Below are 21,480 nucleotides of genomic sequence, written 5' to 3'. Positions count from 1 at the left end.
AGGCCACAGTGCTCTTGATTTTGTTGTAAAAGAATAGGAGCCTAATGTTGGTATGTATACTGGATGGGACGTCTTCTGCATTGCCACGGGAACTTTGATCCTTCCCTCTTGGGTCTGGTTTGATATGAGAAGCAAGGATTGCAGAGCCACTTTCATTTTTATTTTATGTAATCGGCGTTGATCACCATCTTCTTTTCTTAGTGACTGCCTTTCTGAAATCTCCTGCTTCCAGACACTTCCGCAGTTACATGAGCAGAATCGTTTGCTGGAGGTCTGAGAGCAAAACTCCAGAGCTCCCAGATTTGTGTAGGTGTAAATCTTACTGTGTCACTTTTCCTTGTGCAGGACAAGATTTCTATTGCTGCCTTTACTTTTCTTCCTCTTGCTTTCTCCTTGACTCTCAGCAGTCTAGTTTCTGGTCCATTAAAATCACGTCCTTATTACCAATTCTAAGTGTATGATCTCATTACTTATCCTTCTGGAGTTCATCATTGCCTTTCTTTCTGTTTCCTCCTTGAAATCACACTTCGGGATCCAGATGTATAATTTTTCCCCCTCCATTCTAGTTCTTTATTTTAGACGGATCTTTTGGCCTTTGTGACAAGTTTTTTGTTTTCTGTTTATTTATTTATTTTTTTCCCTTTTACTTATCTCAATTACCAGCATTTTCTGGGAGAGTGTTTTCTTAAGGTTGAAACCAATTGTTCTATATTTCCCTTCTTTGTATTGGGAAAACTTGTGTTGAGAGAAAGTATATAATTATAAAGGGTATATCACAGATGACTGGTGAATCTGGTGCTCAGCATTCTAAAGTCAGAAATCTAATTGCATCTGTATTCCAGAGTGATAAGATGTTGGCATGTTGAATCATGCAAACGGATCTCACAAAAGATCAGCGTATAAAACAAGAATGCAGTTTATTAATTTATAATGAGAAATGTAACTGTTAGAAAGGTCAAGTATTTCTCTTTGCCTGATCTGCCCCTCTCTCTCTGTGGACAAACTACTTGGGATTAGTGACGATATAATTAGAATGAGGTGTCTTAGTTAAATGTGCTCGATGTGTAATAGCAGCTATCTTTTTTTTTTTTTTTTTTTAATTTTTATTTGTTTACTTACAGCATAACAGTGTTCATTGTTTTGGCATCACACCCAGTGCTCCATGCAGTACGTGCCCTCCTCATTACCCACCACCTGGTCCCTCAACCTCCCAACCCCCCCACTCCCCCGCCTCCCCTTCATAACCCTCTAGTTGTTTTTCAGAGTCCATAGTCTCTCATGGTTCATCTCCCCTTCCAGTTTCCCTCAACTCCCTCTCCTCTCCATCTCCCCATGTCCTCCATGTTATTTGTTATGCTCCACAAATAAGTGAGACCATATGATACTTGACTCTCTCTGCTTGACTTATTTCGCTCAGCATAATTTCTTCCAGTCCCGTCCATGTTGCTACAAAAGTTGGGTATTCGTCCTTTCTGATGGAGGCATAATACTCCATTGTGTATATGGACCACATCTTCCTTATCCATTCATCCGTTGAAGGGCATCTTGGTTCTTTCCACAGTTAATAGCAGCTATCTTTGATAGCTTACTGTATCCAGCCATATAACAGAAATATTCCAACCAAACAGGTTTATGCCTGTGCCTGCCTGGAAAAGGTGTTTTCTCTCCTAGGTAATACCTATATTATCATTGTGGGTGTCTGCCTCTGTCAGTTTTTTTGTTTCTGTTTTTGCTCTTGTTGTTTTTAATAGCCACACAATCTTTCCTTTGAATGACATATTCTTAGTTATATCAATAATGTTGATTAGGTCATGGTCAATTCTTGCTGACCAAAGAGTTTCTTTATATCTATTGTTTGCTCTCTTAGTTTACTCATTGGAAGAAAATCCCAATGGTTCTAATTTTCCTCATTGTCTTTAATGTCTGTGATAATCACCCATTTGATTACATACAGATTTGTATTTGTATTTGTATTATGCTATATCCAAACTATTACATTTGGATATCTGGCCCTGAAAACCATATGGCAAAGCTATATCCGTGCATTAATTCCTCACCTAGCTACTTCTAAGCACCTGGGAAAATATTCTGTCCTATCATATTCTAAGTCATTTTTTTCCAGTGGTATAGATATGCCCTGTACATTGGAGAAAAATATTCAGTATATTTAAGGAGAACTGTATGTTGAAATAACAACATAAAGCCACAACATTTATAGTAATTTCTAAAATGTATTTTTTAGACACAAGACATAGCAGACACTGTACTAGAACCAGAGATGAGAATATCATCATATATGTCTCTAGGCACTCAAAGTATCCTGGGAGGGGCAAAAGAATGGCTATGTATAGGGAGGGCAGGGACTTTTGAGAAGTAATATTTGAGATTTTGTGAAAAGTCAGTAGGATTTTCCTGGTCAGGCTAAAGGAGCACACCGTTCATGTGTTTGGGGAAGTTCAGTTTGACAGTAAATGGAATACAGAGCCAGAGGTGAAGGTGATGAAGCTAGAGAAATCAACAGGGGATTCTTTTTTTTTTTTTTAATATTTTATTTGTTTATTTGACAGAGATCACAAGTAGGCAGAGAGGCAAGCAGAGAGAGGGGGAAGCAGGCTCCCCACTGAGCAGAGAGCTGGGTGTGGGACTCAATCCCAGGCCCCTGAGGTCATGACCCGAGCCGAAGGCAGAGGCTTAACCCACTGAGCCACCCAGGCGCCCCTCAACAGGGGATTCTGAAAGATCTTCCCTATGCTGATGAAGAATCTTCACTTCTTATAGACAAATGGAAGAAATTGCAAATATAGGGCTAGAGTCTGCGAGGAAGACAGAGCTGAAGACATGGGTTTGGGAGAGATCACAGACCACTGAAACTAACTTCAACCAGAGAGTGAGTCAGTAGATTAAGAGGAGAAGTAATAGGTTCAGGGACAAGAATCCTTCCTTTGGTGTGGTACATGGATCCTTGTTTGGGAAAGAACTGAGAGACCTGAGGCTATCTCATGGATATTAGGGAATATTTATGGCAACACAGGTTTTCTGGAAATCCCTGAAAGTGTTCTGTTGAAAGGTAAGCTTTCCAGGTAAGCAGGAACAATCAGTAAAGGGACTCTCCAACTCCCATCCCCCAACCCCTGGGTCATGTCTGGGCCATGGTCTTGGCATCCCTGAGTCAAGAAGTATAATGACTGCAGTTGTAAAAATCATCATGATAGCTATTAATCCATCATACCATCAGGCCTCTGACACTTATTTCTTACTATTTTCTAGATTTGTCATGTGCTTTTTAATTCCATGCCTTGTGTTTCTTAATTTTGTTTAGTCAAGTCATAAAGTTTCTTTCCATCAACTTCATTTCTTCTAACTCCTCTGCTTTTTTCTTTGGACAACACTTTGAAAATGATCCTCACCCTTTATAGTTTTCACATGTCCATCTGTTGCTCTTTACAATAAATTCCTTTCCTGGTTTCAGAGTACCCTTTTAGTGCCCTTTTGTATATCTTTATATATCCTTTGTTCTTTCCCTTGGCTCCATCCAAATAACCATCCTCTCTGTCTGCTTGCTTCATTTAATAAAGCCTTATCTAACGCTTTGCTTAAGTAATTTCCTGGTCTCTCAATACTTTTTAAATTTAAAGCTTGCTTAAAAAAAAAAAAAAAAAGTCCTTCCTTAATTTATCTCATGGCCCACCTTCAACAACCTTAGATTCTACTTCTGAGAAAGGAACCATCACATTTGAACATCTGTCCACCTTGTGATATACGCTTCTTGAAGGAAGAGGTTGTTCTTTCATAGTTATATCTTTCCCATATTTTTGGATTTCTAAAATCTATTAATCTATAATGAATATAAGTCAAATTGAGAAAGATTTGAAAGCAATGTTTCCAGAATTCTCTAGGTCCTGGTACTATATACCATAGGTGTGCATGCATTTTTCTTCTGGAGAGGATACATAATTTTAGTTAATTCTTAAAGTTCCCCACAATAAAAATAAACATGCTTACTTAAGGTCCTAAAAATCAAGATCTTACCTTCAACTTATACAAGGAAGAAGGGTGATTAGACTTTTAAATGAACTTGAGATAATTCATGTATAATTGATATCACTACTTTTCTTCCTTACCCTGTCTAGCTGGTATTAATATTACATTTTATTAAGTCACTGATCATATTCAACAAGGCTTTATATTGTGGACTGCCTTCCCACAATAATAGCTATTTTATAATGATTTTGAAAGCAGCTCTACTTAAATTTGTTTTTCGAAGAAAACTTTTGTTTTTTTCCAAAGAACAAAGTCAGAAACAGGGAAAAGGGAGCTTCTGGCGTGTAAAGGCAAAGTGTGTAATTTTCTAGCCATTCAGCTGCCACCTGCCCTGCCACCAGAGATTCAGTCTAATTATACTCGCTGATCTGAGCCAGCCACAGAAAGAGACATGATGTATGTGAAAGGGGAGGTTCTTTGAAGAGTTAAAGCAATCTTTCTTTAAAAGCTGGTTCTGTTTTTGCCTTGATGCATGCTTTAACTGCTTCTTCCTGCCCACGGTGTAAACCCAGATTCCACAGAAGTAGGTGACAGAGTGGAAGCTGAAGGTTCTAACATTAATCATCAGGAAGTCTAATTTTTCTAGCCTTCAGTTCCACCAAGTGACAGGGTGATTTTTACTTTTCTCTTCCAGAATCCTAATGTGCTGAATGATATTTAGGCTTCACACTCTCCTCAAAGTATCCTGATGTCATTCTGACAAATGACCATGTCTTCTGTAAGATGTCAGGGTTTGGGTGGTGGGCATATCTGGCTAATTTTCTTTTTTTCAATGAAAGGGAAGGCTTACCTAACTCTCATCTGCCCCGGGTGTTATGGAGTCAGTGTTCTCGTTGACCCTATGGGATCAAGGTGTGACTTTCCATTTCTGAATAAACGTCGGAGACTCCCATGGTGATCTACTTATCTGACATAGATACAGGTACTGCCTGTTTATCTTGGTGGCTTTTCAACAATTTTCTCACTCAGTATTTTATTCTGTATAGATATGATATCAGGAGGAGGTTGTGTCAGGTAATCAATTATGACTTTCGAAGCTCTTTTTTGTTCAAAATCTAAGCAAATGTAATTAATAAAAGTGCCTTTCAAGATGCAGGCATGGAGAAGGCCTTTTTAGTGAAGCCAGAATGGCCAAGTTCATATCTTTGTTTAATGTCTGAGTGTCTCTTGGGACAAATGATGGTGTAGTCGCTTTAGAAAACAATGCCATCCTTTGGATTAAATTTTAAAACTTCCTTATTTCTGGGAAAATTTAATTTATTTGCTAAATACCTAATTTTCCTGTCACTTTCAAGTTTAAGGCTCAAACTGTTCCAAACTTGAGACTTCAGTCAAAACTCACTACAGCTTACTTCTGCCTCTTTTTATTATGCTTATTTAAACAAATCTTTTTCCTCAAAGTATTTCTCGTCTCTCCACCACACACTATTTTCCTAAATTACTTCAATTAAATAACTATAACTTGTTATATGTTTTATACAAATACTTTAAAAGTAAAATCAGGAGATGTGGTGGGCAGTTGTTGGATGGTGTGTTTGTTTTTTAAAACTGTGTAACAAATCACCACAAACTTGGTGGCTTTGGAACTAGCACCCATTTATTAGCTCCTAGTTCTGTAGGTCAGAAGTACAACACAGCATGGCTGTGCTCAGGGTCTCTCAAGGCTGAGATCAAGACAGCAGATGAATTGAGTTCCTGCCTGGAGGCTCTGGGGGAAAAACAATCTTCTTCTAAACTCATTCTTGTTACTGGCAGAATTCACTTCCTGTGTTTATAGCCTGAGGTCTCCATTTTCTTGCTTGCTGTTAGCTGGGGCCATTCTCAACTCCTAGAGGTTGCCACATTCCTTGTCACGTGGCCTCCTCTATCATCCCACAAGCAAAGGTGCCTTGCATTCTCCTTGGTTTCTTTATCCCTGACATCTAGACTCCTATTTAAAGGGCCATGTGATTAAATCAAAAATCACCCAGATGATTTCCCTTTGTTAAAGTCGGACGACGTGGGTCCTTAATTTCATCTGTAAAAATCCCTTCATAGCAGTACTTATATTAGAGTTTCATAGTATAACTGAGAGGTTTGTATCTGCTAGAGGCTGTATACCAGAACTGGGGGTGGGAGGCACCTTCGAATTCTGCCTACCACAGAGAGCTAACCTATCAGCCACTGTTAATTTCCTTCTCCTATACCACGTCCAGTACAGAAGCTGGAGAGCTGCATTACTGCTTTTCGGGCTCCTTTCCAGGGAGGGTCACTAATTGACAAAGGAAGCATTAAGAGGAAATTCACTGGAAGGTTCCTGAGAAACTTTTGCTTTACTGATAAACAGGTAGTCCTGGTGTTTTTCCTTCTTTTATGGAATATAGGTATCATGTTTGGGGTTGCACTGGCCATCTGGTGACCAAGAGGTGACAAACAGTATACCAAGCCACCTGGGTACAAGCGCATACACATTTCTGTTGGGGCAGTTGATGATGCTCTTGTTTGATAAAACAACACTAAAGTGGGTGAAGAAAATATAAAAAGTCCTCGAGGGTATTATTGAGGTACTGTTCTAAGCTTGGATCTTTTTACTTCCAGACTTTTTGTTAATTTTGAGAGACAAAGTGTATTTAGTGAAAAGGCTACTGTTATTTGTGTTAAAACATTTCTAACTGACGTAAGGAGAAAGGATGAATTAATATTTATGAGTAGTAACAGTACCTGCCGTGGTGCTAGAGGTTTTGTATTTTATTTCACTAATCTTCACAATAATTCTGTTAAGTAGGAATTAGTATTACCCTAATCCAGAGTTCTCCCATCCCAGAGATTACAAGTGCCAGAATAGGATTTCAAGACAAATATATCTAGCTCCAATACCCATGTTTAATTCACTGCATTATGCTGCATCTCTTAAAGGTGTAATCCTGTTTCTAAGGACCTTCCTACTGCCTCATTATAATAAATTTGGCATTTTTGTGCTTATAGATACAGAGCAATATTATATTCAGAAACCCTCTGCTATGGATTGTCTCTCTCCCAAATTTATATGTTGAAACCCTGAGTCTCGAGATGATCATATTTAGAGATGGGACACTTGGGACACCGTTAGGTTTAGATGAGGTCACAAGGGCAGGATCCTCATGATAAAATTGGTGTCCTCTAAGAAGAGACACCAGACAGAGTTCTATCTCCTTCCCCTGCTCCTGCTGGGGCTGCTCTCTCTCCTACTTCTTTTCTCTCCCTCTCACCCCCACCCCCAGCCCTGCTTTGAGAGGTCACAGTGAGAAGGTAGCTGTCTATAAGCCAGAATGAAAGCTATCACCAGAACCCAACGGTGCTGGCACACTGATCTCAGACTTCCAGCCTCCAGAAATGTGAGAAAATTAATTTCTGTTGTTTATACCACCTAGTCTCTACTATTTTGTTATGGTGGCCTGAGCAGACTATGGCAGTGATATCTTCCAGGTCCTGCTTCTCCTAAACCAAGGTAACTAAAAGCCCAGACTAAAATTTGGATATGGTAGATGTTGACCATAGTCTTCAATCCTTGCAGACTTCCAGGCTTTTCTATCTTTGTATCACAGCCAGATGCATTTAAATCTTTTATGAGGCACAGAAGAAATTGCTGAAGGCAAGAAAACATATTTAGATATCTATCCTTCCTAAAAATACATCTGCTTGGGGACTACCCTCTTAGGTTTGTCCCTTGGGGAGGTCTTTAACCATTGTGGACATTTCAGAAAGAGTGTAACTCACTTCTGTAAAATCCTGATCTCTGCCTCTTAAAACACTCTATTCATATTTCTTAGAAGGAAAGATCCCTAGGGCTGTGAAACTGCAGTCTGAATCTTGAACTTATCATAGTTGCTGTTACCTGTGAGCTATATCCTCAGGAGACACTCCAGCAGTGTGCATTCACATTTTCACTAGCTAGAACATTGAACTCCAATCCATATCTTATCTTTTATCCAATGAAGCTGGACTAAATCACAAGTGAGCCTCAACTGCACTTTTACCTCCATTACAGAATGGCCCAGCCGAAAGGCAGAAAAAGTCTTTCCTTTGTTCACTAAATATGCATATGATTTTTCCCTTAGTTTCCACCCTAAAATCAGGAAGAAAAAAATGGGAAAGAAGACAAGGGACCTTCATCTCACATAGGTTGGAGTGCCCTGATTGTGTCTCCTGCCTTTAACCCCACCCTGGTCCCATAAGTCTTCTTCAGTAGAAGGTACCCTTATCTCATCTTCCTTCTTAACCTCCTCGACTCCATTTTAAATGTAAAAGGGAGAGCTGTTCCCCCAAAAGAGTGGTTTCATTCAAGTTCAATGTATAATTCCATTTACTACGAGCTGCACTTCCCTACAAACTGGCTTCACTGCCTCGTTAGAACCACATTTGGCCATTTCTTCAAGAGGAACGCATGTGAGGAGTAAAGAAAAATTTGAGCTCCCACTTCTGCAATGATTTTCAAAATCTTAAGCCATACAACTCCGATTCTAATAAAAGTTTACCTGGGATGCTGTTTATGTAAACCTAACAAGTTCAAAGATTCTCTGGTTGAATCGAGGAGTAGGAGACACCATAGATGTTGGAGCACTGTGAGCAACAAATGACTTGGAGGTTAGAAGATGTGGTCAGTATCTCCTGATCCAGGACCAAGCCCTTGCAATGCAGATAGAAAACCAGCCATGGCGATGGGCAAAAGACTGGGCTTGTGCTTTGGCAGAGTCATAACTAACTTTTGTCTTATTCACTTAGTCTTACTCACAAGCTGCCCCTCTCACTGTAGGGAAAAGCTAAGTCCTGTTGAGCTGGTGGGGGAAACTTCTCCCCTCTGAAAAGAATTTCTTCATTCAGCAGCTGCTTTGGTAGACACTCCTGGCCTGCCTCAGTCCTGCTTCAGGTGAAGGAAAAAAAGGGAGGTGTGCGATACTCCAAGTAGGCTGTGCTTGCTCCCCAGATGTCTGCATACTATAAGGAGAACTGAACTCAGAGCCTTCTGTTAGGATCAGAATTTTAGAAAATCTGTCTGCAAGTTTCTTAAGGTTGCAGAGCTTTCCTGGTATGCAGGGCAGAGGATAGAGAGACCAGTGTTAACAGCTTAGTCCCCTTCCAGGTTTGCTTTCCAACCTCCGAGGATCTGTTGATTTTCTTGCTACCAGTTCTGTTCTTGCACTTGAGTAATTGGGGGCAGAGGCTGACCCCAGTGTTGTATTAAAAGTAACTGATGACAGTAAAGGTGGCCCTTTGTGTTGCTCAGGTATAGGAAGTCCTCTATTTCTCACTACATCATAAATTACCCACCTACAGGCAGGTTCTGAAATTGTCTTTCCCCATTTCAGTTAAAGTTCATAGAGTTTGATGCGTGGGTTTAGTATGGGATTAATTCCAAAGTCATGAACTTAGCCCTTCCTACACGTGGTATTTCCTGTATGGCATTTTGTATTAAGATCAAATCTGATTAGAACATAGATAGGTCTCCAGAGGCAGTGGTTGCTGAAGCAGTTCTCTAACCCATGTCTCAATTACCACTAAGCCACCTCCTTACAAAGCCCTGTTGTTGTGAACTGTTTTTGATTTGCCCTTTCGATTGTTATTTATTTAATTCTGAGTTTCATGCCACTTTATATTTAACCAGCCACATGTAAAAAATACAAGCCAAAGCAACCATGTGAAAATATGCCAAAAGTAAATGAATAGATACGCTTTTAGTGTTGTGAATTCGAGAATACATAGATTGGAGCAAGTATTTATTTTAACTTCTGTCATAATGAGGGACCAGTTGCTGAACAAACCCACTAACATGCAGCTGAATCTCAATTGTATCACCTGGCAAACAATATATTTTTATTGCATAAACTGGGATATGCTGAGTATAAAGAACACTGCACTAGACACTGAACTCTTGAGGGGCAGCCTGGGTGGCTTAGTTGGTTGCGCATCTGACTCTTGATTTTGGCTCAGGTCATGATCTCAGGATTGTGAGATTGAGCCCTGCCTCACCTCTCTGCCCTGCGTAGAGCCTGCTTGAGATTCTCTCTCTCCCTCTCCCCCTGCCCCTCCCCCTTGCTCTCTGCTGTGCACTCTCTCATGCTCTCTCTCTCTCTCTAAAATAAAGAAAAAAAGTGAACTCCTAGAGGAAAAGAAACAAACAAAAAAACTATTCCGTGGTACCATTTCCAAGGCCACGATTCATAATTTCTAGGAATATAGCCTAGCTGTGACCAGATCCAGCTGTTTTACTGTAGCTGTTGACTCTGAGCCTAATTCCTATGTCTGGTTAGATAATTGGTACGCTAGTTACTGCTTTGCTCATCATTATGTTTCTGTGGACATAATGAACATAACTGAAAAGACATAACTGAAAAGAAAAAACTATTTGGGCCCCAAGCCTGTCATCACGGACATGCTTGTTTCATGTAAACTTTAGGAATTTGAAATGTCCAAGGATATGCCAAGTATAATAATCACAACAGAAAATTAGAAACTTGGAGGTTACCTGGGAGACGTTTCTCATTGTTTGAACTGCTCTAACTCTGATGGGAATACTAAAGTCTTCAAAACAGAAAGTAAATGCACTAGTAAATTGGAATTTTCAATTTGTATATGGACAATCTAGTTTTATGTACTAAAGAGATTATAAATTTAGTTAGAATGTTCTATGAAATGCAATAGTTGGTGACAGCAGAAGATGAGTAATGGGCAAGGAAAGCATGACTGCCAAGAAGTAACCAAAATAGACAGACAGAAAAGGATATGTATGTTGCAAGGATTTAGGGACCTATAAGGAGAGATCTGCAGAAACTCCATGGGCCTTCAAGGTCATAATGAGCCAGGACAGAAAGGGAAATATGAAGTAAGATTTATTCTAGATTGCAAGTCCTCTGCAGCATGAGGAAAAGGAAGAGTGGGAAGGAAGGAAAAGGAAAACTATGAGGTAATTACATACATCCTCTACCAGAATAGCTGTTAGAAAAGCAACATACCAAGAGGAGCTACCTGTGGGTAGTGAGGCAGCCCAGTATTGGGCTTATAGTTTAAGTAAAATATCTCTGGATCCTATCTTTGCACATTTTACTTACCAAAAGTCCTTCAGCAAGTAGGTTCATCACTGGAACCACCAGTGTTTTTTACCTATAAAATAGAGGTAAAAGTGGTACCTTAACTTATAGTTTTATCTGAAGATTATTTAATCTTTAATGTTAATGTATGTAAAGTGCTTCATATAGTACTTGACCCATGTAAATGTTCTGTATATGTGGATCAATATTTTATTAACAACTATTCTAACAAATTCTTCTAAACTTTGAGATCAAACCTATAACAGGGTATGGCGGTAGTCTGATATGGGACCTTCTACCAATGATCTCAAGTTCAGTGCAGGGTTATAGCAGAGTCTGCTTACGTCATTCTGTTCATTCAGGCATATATTCACGCAACAGATATTTACTGGCTCTCTGCTCTCAAGGGACTTCTATTCTAGTAGGGAATGTTATAATAAACAAGAAATATATCAATAAACAAGAGAACTTTGGAGAACAATGGGTACTTTGAGGAAAAATCCAGTGAAGGAACCAAGGGTGGCTGCGATAGAGAAGCTGTGCCAGGTAGTGTGGTCAGGGAAGGCCTTTCTCAGCAGGTGGCATTTGGACAGAAATATGAATGGAGAGATGGAGACACCACTGGAAGATATCTTAGGAAAACATTCCAGGTAGAGGAAACAGTAATGATAAAGGGGAGATAAGAAAGAGTTTGGTATATTTGAATTTCAGGGGATCAGATCAATACTTGTGTCTCAGACCATAGAGAACACAAATATTTCTGGGATAAGAATGGGCTGGTGAGGCCAAGAGGGCAGATCACCGAGGCCCTGAAAAGCTGTGGTGAGAGGTTTGGATGGTTTCTTTCTTCCCTTCTTCCTCTTTCTTTCTTTCTTTCGTTCTTTCAAGGTATAATGTATTATTTGTTTCAGGGGTACAGGTCTGTGATTCATTAGTCTTACACAATTCACAGCGCTCACCATAGCACATACCCTCCCCAGTGTCCATCTCCGAGCCAGCCCATCCCTCCCACCCCCCTCCAGCAGCCCTCAGTTTCTTTCCTGAGATTAGGAGTCTCTTATGGTTTGTCTCCCTCTCTGGTTTCATCTTGTTTCATTTTCCCTCCCTTCCCCTATGATCCTCTGTCTTGTTGGTTTCTATTCAGTTGCCCAATTAACACTGCTGCCTGGTCACTTCAAAAGCAACTCAAACTGGGCATTATCTTTAAACAAGCCTTTAACAATATTTTGGGGGATAAAAACTGGAATACCATTGTTGTTTTAGCATATAACCTTCATTATTTTATTTTAGTGCTTTTCAACAACCTATTATATTAAAAGGTAATGAATTTAGAAGCTTTACTAGTTTTCCAGAATCCCTATTAATCTCTCCCAAGGGGCCCAATGCCTCAGCCTCTGCACCTTTGAAATTGGCTGCTGCCTCCACTGGTTCATCATACACACACATCATCTGGGGTTTTCACTCAAGCGGCAGACATAGACCTCAGTTAGTTCCTAGTGCCAGAAGGATTTCTGTTATTAACAAGATACCTGAATTCAATTTCAGACATTCTCCTGACCTCCCCAAAGTGAGTTTAACCTATATGTTCTGATCCCAAGAATCTAGATCCAAAAATTCATACTAAAGGAACACTTACATGCCATAGTAAAGAAGTATAATGATGAAAAAAAGCATTATTCTGTAGACCAGAAGGGCCCAAATGTGAACTTAAAATGTGAACTTAAAAGTCACTGCATTCACTTTGTATCCAGAGGCCTTGTGATCTACCCTTTAGGAGTCCTTTTGACTGAGATGCAGAACTTAAGCTTGGGCCCTTCTAAGATACAGTAATATTCTTTCTCATAAAAATTTTTGAATCCATATTCAAGTTTTTCACCTTGGTCCTCCATAATTAGTTACTTCTTAACTCTGAGAAGCCTATCTCTAAGTCAAGGACATCATTCCTTCTCATTCAACACAAATGTACCTGATACATGCTCTGTGCCAGATACTGTTAGATGTTCAGGTCATAGCACTTAACAACCTAGCCATGGACCTGGTTGTCTCTGCAGTGAAACAAGCAGGAGATTTTCAAAGACCAGGACAGTTCAGAGTGCAGTGAGAGCACACAGTAGCATATCCAACACAGACAGTATAACTATTCTGAGATCTGTATGTGGCAAAGGATTTAGCCACATGCAAGGTATTGTTTTGGGAAGGAGCTAAAATCGAGGAGAGATTGTATAATTCTGTGTTAATGACTATATAAATCTCTTCATATACTATCTGAAAAATTATGGTTTTTCTCCTTCTTTAAAATGAGGGTTATTTAATGGTCACCAAACTGTGGAAAGAACCAAGATGCCCTTCAACGGACAAATGGATAAGGAAGATGTGGTCTATATACACGATGGAGTATTATGCCTCCATCAGAAAGGATGAATACCCAACTTTTGTAGCAACAGGGATGGGACTGGAGGAGATTATGCTGAGTGAAATAAGTCAAGCAGAGAGAGTCAAGTATCATATGGTTTCACTTATTTGTGGAGCATAACAAAGAACATGGAGGACATGGGGAGATGGAGAGGAGAAGGGAGTTGAAGGAAAGTGGAAGGGGAGATGAACCATGAGAGACTATGGGCTCTGAAAAACAACCTAAGGGTTTTGCAGGGGCGGGGGGTGGGAGGTTGGGGAACCAGGTGGAGGATAATAGAGAGGGCACGTATTGCATGGAGCACTGGGTGTGGTGCAAAAACAATAAATACTGTTACGCTGAAAGTAAATTAAAAAATATATAAAAAAATAAAAAATTAAAAAATGAGGGTTATTTAGATAAAGGTAAAACAATCGACAAAGTGAATGAGAGTCAGCTTCTTCATTTTCTTTTGTAAAGTTATACACAAGACCTCAAAGGGCTTATGGTAGATTGCATTTTGGCCCCAATTGTTTACCACTCTCATATCTGTGGTTTTTTTCCATGTGACATTGTTATCTTTCCACTAAAGGTGGAGAGAACTCCCTCCTCATCTTGACTTTGTGCTCAACTGTGTGACTTGCTTGGACCAATGAGATGTTGAACAAAATGCAAACAAAATCCTAAAATGATTGAGCTTGCATTCTTGTACTTCTGCTATCACCATGAGAAGAACTTGGGTGAATGGTGCCTGTACAGCCTGAGCTCCACATATGCAGAGCTGACCTGATCCTTCCCACAATGGGGAAATAAATCTAGACACAATAATAACTTGAAGCAAATATAGCCACAGTATAGTCAATTTAGCCACAGTAGATCACCAAAACCCTAGTTGAACCACAGATACCTGAGTAAGAACAAATGATTGCTGTTTTAAGCCAATGAATTTTGAGTGATTTGTTACACAGCATCCTATGGTAATAGCTGACTGATGAAGACCACACGTCCTGAGACATTGGCACCAATGACAGTATTAAATTTCAGTGTTAGGATTCCTGACTCACTCTTCTTTTCTGTCAGGAACTGCATTTGCTAGTTTGTGTCCTGGTTTCCCAGTAGTTGTGGCTGAACCCACTCTACCCCCCAGTGACCATAATTTCTTCACATTTACCTTTTATGATTACCCTTTGTCCAGCTAATAGCACGAGTGAAGAGGCCTCCTAGGTCATTAATTGAATCTTGTGCACTAATGCTATTTACATGTCCACCCTAAGACCTATCCTCCCTATGGATTTGGACCTACCTTCAAGTTCCATTTCTTCCATTGTTCCTAAAGAAATTATCTGAGATCTTACTCTCAAGGTACCCAATGCAGGTTGTGCTAGAAACTGGAAATGTATAACTAACTAAAACAATCTTACTTTCAAAGTATTCATAACCTACTTATTACATGCTGAACTGTGTATTCCCTAAATTCATATGTTGAAGTCCCAACCCTAAAACGTGACTGTATTTGGGGAGAGTTTCTTTAAGGAGTTAATTAATTTAAATGAGGTAATTAGGGTGGGCCCTAAGCCAATATGATTGGTGTACTTGTAAGAAGAAAAGATTAGGATGTTAACATGTATGGAGGGAAAACTGTGAAAACACAGGGAGAAGATGGCCATCTAAAACCCAAAGAGAAGGACCTCATTAAAACAACCATGATGACATCTTGATCTCTGACTTCTAGCCTCCAGAACTATAAGAAAATGAATTTTTGTTGTTTAAACCACCTAGTCTGTGAGACTCTGTTATGGAAGCCATCACAAACCAACACACTAATCAAGGAGATAAACTAGGAGAGTACATTAAAAAAAAAAGTCATATTCAAAACACTATGAAAACACAAAGGTGGTATTTTGGGGAGCTGGTGAAAAGGAAGAAGCAGCGAAATCTTTTTAGAGATGGTAACATTTTGAATTTTGATTGATGAATAAGACAGTGTTAAGTCAAAAAGTAAAAGAATATTTCAAATAGAGCGAAAAGCATATGCAACTGTAGGAAAATAGGCTACCTCATGGTATGTTTAGGTAAATGCAAATTATTTGAGAGAGTTAGAAATGTGAGGAGATTAGCAAAAATGACTCCTGCTGACATCTTAACAGATAGTTCATACTTAAAGAGAGCATGTACACTTTCCCTAGAACATGTAAATTACCTACAAGATAAAATAATTTTTGTAGCAAGAGTGATTTCTTTACAGTCTATTCCAGTTGGACCCCTGGTATCAAATTGGGTTAGATTGAAAATATCTTGACAGCTTGATTCCAATATCTAGCTGAAAAGCTTTTGGAGGGAGATTGATATTCCTGAGTTTCTATCAACGTATTCTTACCACTGCATAATCATTTGCACCAAATGTTCTTCCATTTTACAGGCTATCTAACTAGCTCCCAAAGATAAAGCTCTGAAGTGGTTACACAGAGGTTGTAAAATCAGAAAACCTGGGTACTACTTACAATCAAACTGAAATGGAGTTGTTGGTGGTAGGTTTTTCTTTCTCTCTCTCTCTTTCTCTCTCTCTCTCTCTCTTTCTTTTTTCTATTTGTTGCCCCCTTTCTCTTTCTTTTTTAGAAGGGCTGAGAATGTGTGATTATTTGGGCTATACAGATGAGGCTGAGAAGAGTGGCTAAAGCATTGAGCCCGTAGAAGAAAGAAGATGAGTGAATTTTTCTTATTGGGCTCTTCTCCAGAAAGAGTCATCTGGCAAGTTGGCAAATACAAACTCAAACAGCCTCGTGCCAGATGTGCACGGCTGCTGTTGGGCCATCTGCAGCTTGCTTTTGTGCCATATGCCACTTTTACATTTGGTTGACTGGAGTATCAGAGGCAAAACTCACAGTGCAGTTGTTTTTGCATGATTCTTGTAAATTCAATCAGAAAAAAAATGAACTGATCCCCGGCTAGGCAAGGCAGTGAGTACAGTGTAGTGGAAGCAAAGATGACTACTGCCAGGATTGCTTAGGAACAACCTTTGAATATACTGTAGGAAAACAAATGACAGAGTAGTGCTATGCTCATGAATCTTTGGTGGCCTTGTTCAGTCATCTCTGAGGCAATCTTTTACTTGTTTCTTTTTTCTCTCTTAATTTGTTCTATTTAACTTGTCCCCTTGTCTACGCACACCAGCACTACTACTCTGGATAAATACCTAGCCAATGACTTACTCTTTATTAAAAATGGGCTATAGTTGTAGTTTTATGTTTCTGAGTTGTTGGCCTATTTGGCACAGTACATTAGCAAAAAACAGATTGCAATGCAATTTGAATTCCATAGGCTATACAATAATACCAGGGATGGGTATAAGCAGAGGAAAAATGGATTATAGTATGCTTACATTTCACACCCAGGAAATAATTCCTTGTTTTTCAACTCAATTTTTCCAAGGCTGTCTGCCATTACTGACCATATATAAACATGTTTGCTTTTTTGCCAATTTGGAGTCTAGTTGAGGCTGAATTTTAGTCAACACTTTTCTGAATCAAAGCCTGGAGTTTTAATTAAGCTAACAAATGACTATACTTCTTAATTGAAGTGGTCATGACACTCTGCTATTTCCTGCAGCTGGTATTCTTATTTTAGAGATAGCCTGTATATACACTGTAGCAGAGTATAAACCAATAGCATGCCTACAATCAAAAGGGGATTTTAAAGATTTTGTGAATAATATTATATTATTATGTTAAAGTTTACATGGACTAAGTTTACCTAGGGGGTCCTAAAGGTGTATGAAGAGTTGACAGAAGGGGAAGAAATTAGGGGAAGGATGTAGCATGGATAATATATTAAGGTCTATATTGTTTAATTGGAGCTAATTTAATGTTTTAGCTCTATTTTAGGGATTTTTTTCTCTAAGTGTTTTAATAAATGTTCTTGACTTAAACCTTGTGAAATGGTTGCAGTTCATAATGTTCACCATATTCATATTAGTCTAAACTGCCAATGATGTTAAATTGTATTTCAAACTTTAAAATGATCACCAAAAGTCCCTCTTACATGTTTTGGCATTTAAATTTTGAGTTAAGAATTATTCTGTGACAAGCAGATGGACTGGTTCTATAAGAAAAATTGGGGGTTTATAGATCATGATCCCAATCTAGGATAGTGAAGGGGTTCTCTGTTAGTGTCCAAGTTCATATTCTTCACCTAAAAAATTAGTACGCTGGAGTAATTCACACCTAAGGTCCAATTTAGCTCTTAGAGATTATGATTATCACTTGCAGTATTTGGTTTTCCATCCCCTGGCTATCTTCACTAACACAGAAAATTAAGACCAGATTATATGTAAAGGTCAGCATCATCCATGGAGAATTGAGGGGAAATATGAGAGAACATTATCATGGTTTGAATATATTCCAGGAAGTGTGCTAGATGCTCTCCGCATATTATTTCTATAATCCCCTTGGCATACATATTAGAGTTAGTTTTTAGATGAAACCACATGAAATTGCCCTCTTTCTAGTTCAAAAACTGTCAAATATCAGCAATTTTGTATGGGTTATCCTAAATGTTATTCTATTTCACAGATCAAAACACTGAGGCCTAGAGAAGGTAAGTAACTTGGCCAAGTCCTTAGTTACTAAGTGGCCACCTGGGATTTAAACCCAGTTCTCATTTTTAAATACAAAATAAAACACTGCTGCTATAAACTAGATAAACACAGTTGATTATTAGGCATTTCTATGTGCATGTAAATAATACCCTCAAACTTTTCCTCTTGTATAATTGAAACTTCATATTCCTTGAACAGCAACTTTCTAGTTTCTTAAGAGTGGTTTTTTTTGTTGTTGTTTATGCGTACTTAGTTTGACTTATCTATGATTAGCAGATGTTGGGTACTGTTTCCCGGGGTAAGCAAAGCAGGCAGGCTCTAAATGGCTAAAAATATTCTTGTTTGGGTTATATTTAAAAGCCACTGCATGTGTAAGAACTTAAGTTTGGTGGGCTTTGGCATAAAAATCCTAGCCTGCTGTGAAGAAGTAAATAACATAAAAGCCAATATGCTGGTCCTTCACACAGCACTGCGTGACCCAGCTGAGTAGCTACAGGGCAAGGAGACAGGGCAGGGCCTCTGCTGATGAGAGAGCCACTGCCCTTCAGTGGTCACTGTGCTGCCAGGGGCCAAAGGAGAAAGGACACCGCTCAGAAGTCATGAACAGTCCCTTTAATAGTTGCATGGCTATTCTCTTGGGGTCCTACGAGGTGAGGACTGTGCCCTTATTTACTCTGCACGGGGTCTGTATGCATGTTGTTGGGCAATTTACCTAAATAGAGCTATTCTTGGCTCATCGCAGGTAAGCGACAAACCATTTTTGAATGAATAAATCATCTTTAATATTCACAATAATATTAGGAGTTAGGGGGCGCCTGGGTGGCTCAGTGGGTTAAGCCGCTGCCTTCGGCTCAGGTCATGATCTCGGGGTCCTGGGATCGAGTCCCGCATCGGGTTCTCTGCTCGGCGGGGAGCCTGCTTCCCTCTCTCTCTCTCTGCCTACCTCTCTGTCTACTTGTGATCTCTCTCTGTCAAATAAATAAATAAAATCTTTAAAAAAAAAAAAAATATTAGGAGTTAGATTTTTTTGCCTTTGTGTCACAGATTAGGGGCCCGCTTTCCCATATTATTTTTGGTGGGCATTTGAGATACGATAGCTGTATTTTAATAGTTCTTTGTCAAAAGTTAATGTGCAGCATAAAGAACAGAAAAAGTCAAAGAGTTCATGTAAGAAAAACTGTGTGCTAGGGCACATCTGCCCCATTAAAAATATAATTTGAAGACACCTGGGTGTCTCAGTGAGTTAAAGCCTCTGCCTTCAGCTCCAGTCATGGTCCCGGGGTCTTGGAATCGAGCCCCGCATCGAGCTCTCTGCTCCACAGGGAGTCTGCTTCCTCCCCCCTCTCTCTGCCTGCCTCTCTGCCTACTTGTGATCTCTGTCTGTCAAATAAATAAATAAAATCTTTAAAAAATATATATATATATATATATATAATTTGAAGAAGTTTTAGGCTATTATTTATGTGCAAATAGAAATAGCTAACAAGAAACCACTTTTATCTAACTTACAGAAGCAGCTTATACTATTTAAAAGTGTGGACAAGGGATGCCTGGGTGGCTCAGTCGGCTAAGTGTCTGTCTTCAGCTCTGCTCAGGTCATAGTCTTGGGGTCCTGGCATCGAGTCCTGCATCAGGCTCCCTGCTCAGTGGGGAAACTGCTGCTCCCCCTGCTTGTGTTCTCTCTCTCTCACTGACAAATAAATAAATGAAAACTTTTTTTTTAATAAATAAAATCTTTTTAAAAAATAAAAATAAAAGTGTGCACTAGCTTTAAATCCTAGGTTGGCTACTTTGGTGTCTCCCTACTGCAGAGAGGTGAATGCTGACACAGAAGCACATGGTGGGAAGGTGATATTTATTTAAACTGATGGCAAAAAAATAAATGAAAACTGAGCACTCAATACATAATCAGCTCAGAAAAACTGATTGTTAATATGTTCCAAACACAGCTTTGAGTCTCAGTCCTTACTTCCCCCCATTATTCAAGCAGGTAACACTGTGTTTTAGAAAAGTCATGAATTTTGGAGTGAGACTTGGATTTGAATCCTGATTTGTCACACAGTAGACAAATAATCTCTTGCATCTTCAGTATCAGAACCTGGAGAATGGGACCAATAAGATACATCTCATAATATAGTTTTGAGAATAAAATAAAAGAATATCTCTAGAACACTTAGTAGAGGATTTGGCTCATATTTAAAGGTTCAACAAGTATTAGTTTTCATCCCTACTTTTGAGCCTAAATTTTCTACATCGAGGCTTTCCTTGTTGCTCATTTTACTATGATTTTGCTAGCATAAAAATGTTCAAAGTAGAAGTCGTTGAATACAGTGATTTGTTTCTTCTTAGCCCCTTCCCTTTTCCCAGGCATGGTCCTAGAAATGTATTTAGTTTGACAATTTCCTCAGAGGCCATGATGTCCAACAATAGATGAGTTGGGATGCTGGGTTATTCTTCTCACTGAGAAATACAACACAAGCTGCAAAACAAAAAAACAAGCAAAACAAACAAAAAACTGACATGGAAGAAGAGAGATCCATGCACGTGGGGACCCAGAAAGTTCCAATCTTCCTTCATGTGATCTAACAGGTTTTATTGGGGATAAGTGAGGAGATGAGGGATTCCCTTCCAGTGAAAATATGTTCCCTATGAGAAGGTGTGGTGAAGTAGAGCTTGTGGCTCTGGTAGAATATTTGCCATATATCCTTATCCTCTACTAGAAAGTATTTGTAATATGAGTCATATTAATATTTATTTATTCATTTGGAGAAATGTTTTGCTCTCTGTTTTTATATTTCTGGATGCTACATTTATTTTTCTCTTTGAAAATTCTAATGACCATCTGCAGTACTGGGAAGTGGAGAAGTTATTATGACAGCTATGTTTCAGATTTGGTTAAGATTACTGGTAAATTGCATGCATTAGCTTTTAAAAATGTGGGGCAGATTCTAAACACCTATATACTAGCTTTTAAAACAAAATGTGTCCCTCTTAAATGCTGGAAAGTTCTCAAAAAAGAAAAGAACATAAAATCTGTTCAGCATGCTTCTTTGAGAATATTTTTCAGCACGTAAAATCTTAACTTCACTTAATTAACTTTGAAACAGAACCATGTTTTTTTGTTCCCAATGGTTGGCTTCCTTTGTCCTTAACCACTCTACAGCCTCTAACTCTAATGACCAACATACATTCTTCTGGAAATGTTTTTCTTCCCTAACTTGGGTTTCCTATCCTAGAATGACTATTTTTCTATTCTTTAATTCTTTTTCTTTATGTTTTCTTTGTTTTTTTTTTCCTGCAAAAATGTACCTTTCTGTCCTTAGTTCCATTCTTTATTCTTTGTTCTTTAGTGAGCTCACATATTCACATGACTTCAATGATCATTCCTAAGTATGTGATTTTCAAATATC

The sequence above is a fragment of the Meles meles genome, chromosome 5 (genome assembly GCF_922984935.1).
Source record: "Meles meles chromosome 5, mMelMel3.1 paternal haplotype, whole genome shotgun sequence".
Taxonomy (NCBI): Eukaryota; Metazoa; Chordata; class Mammalia; order Carnivora; family Mustelidae; genus Meles; species Meles meles.
This window is presented reverse-complemented; position numbering follows the sequence as displayed.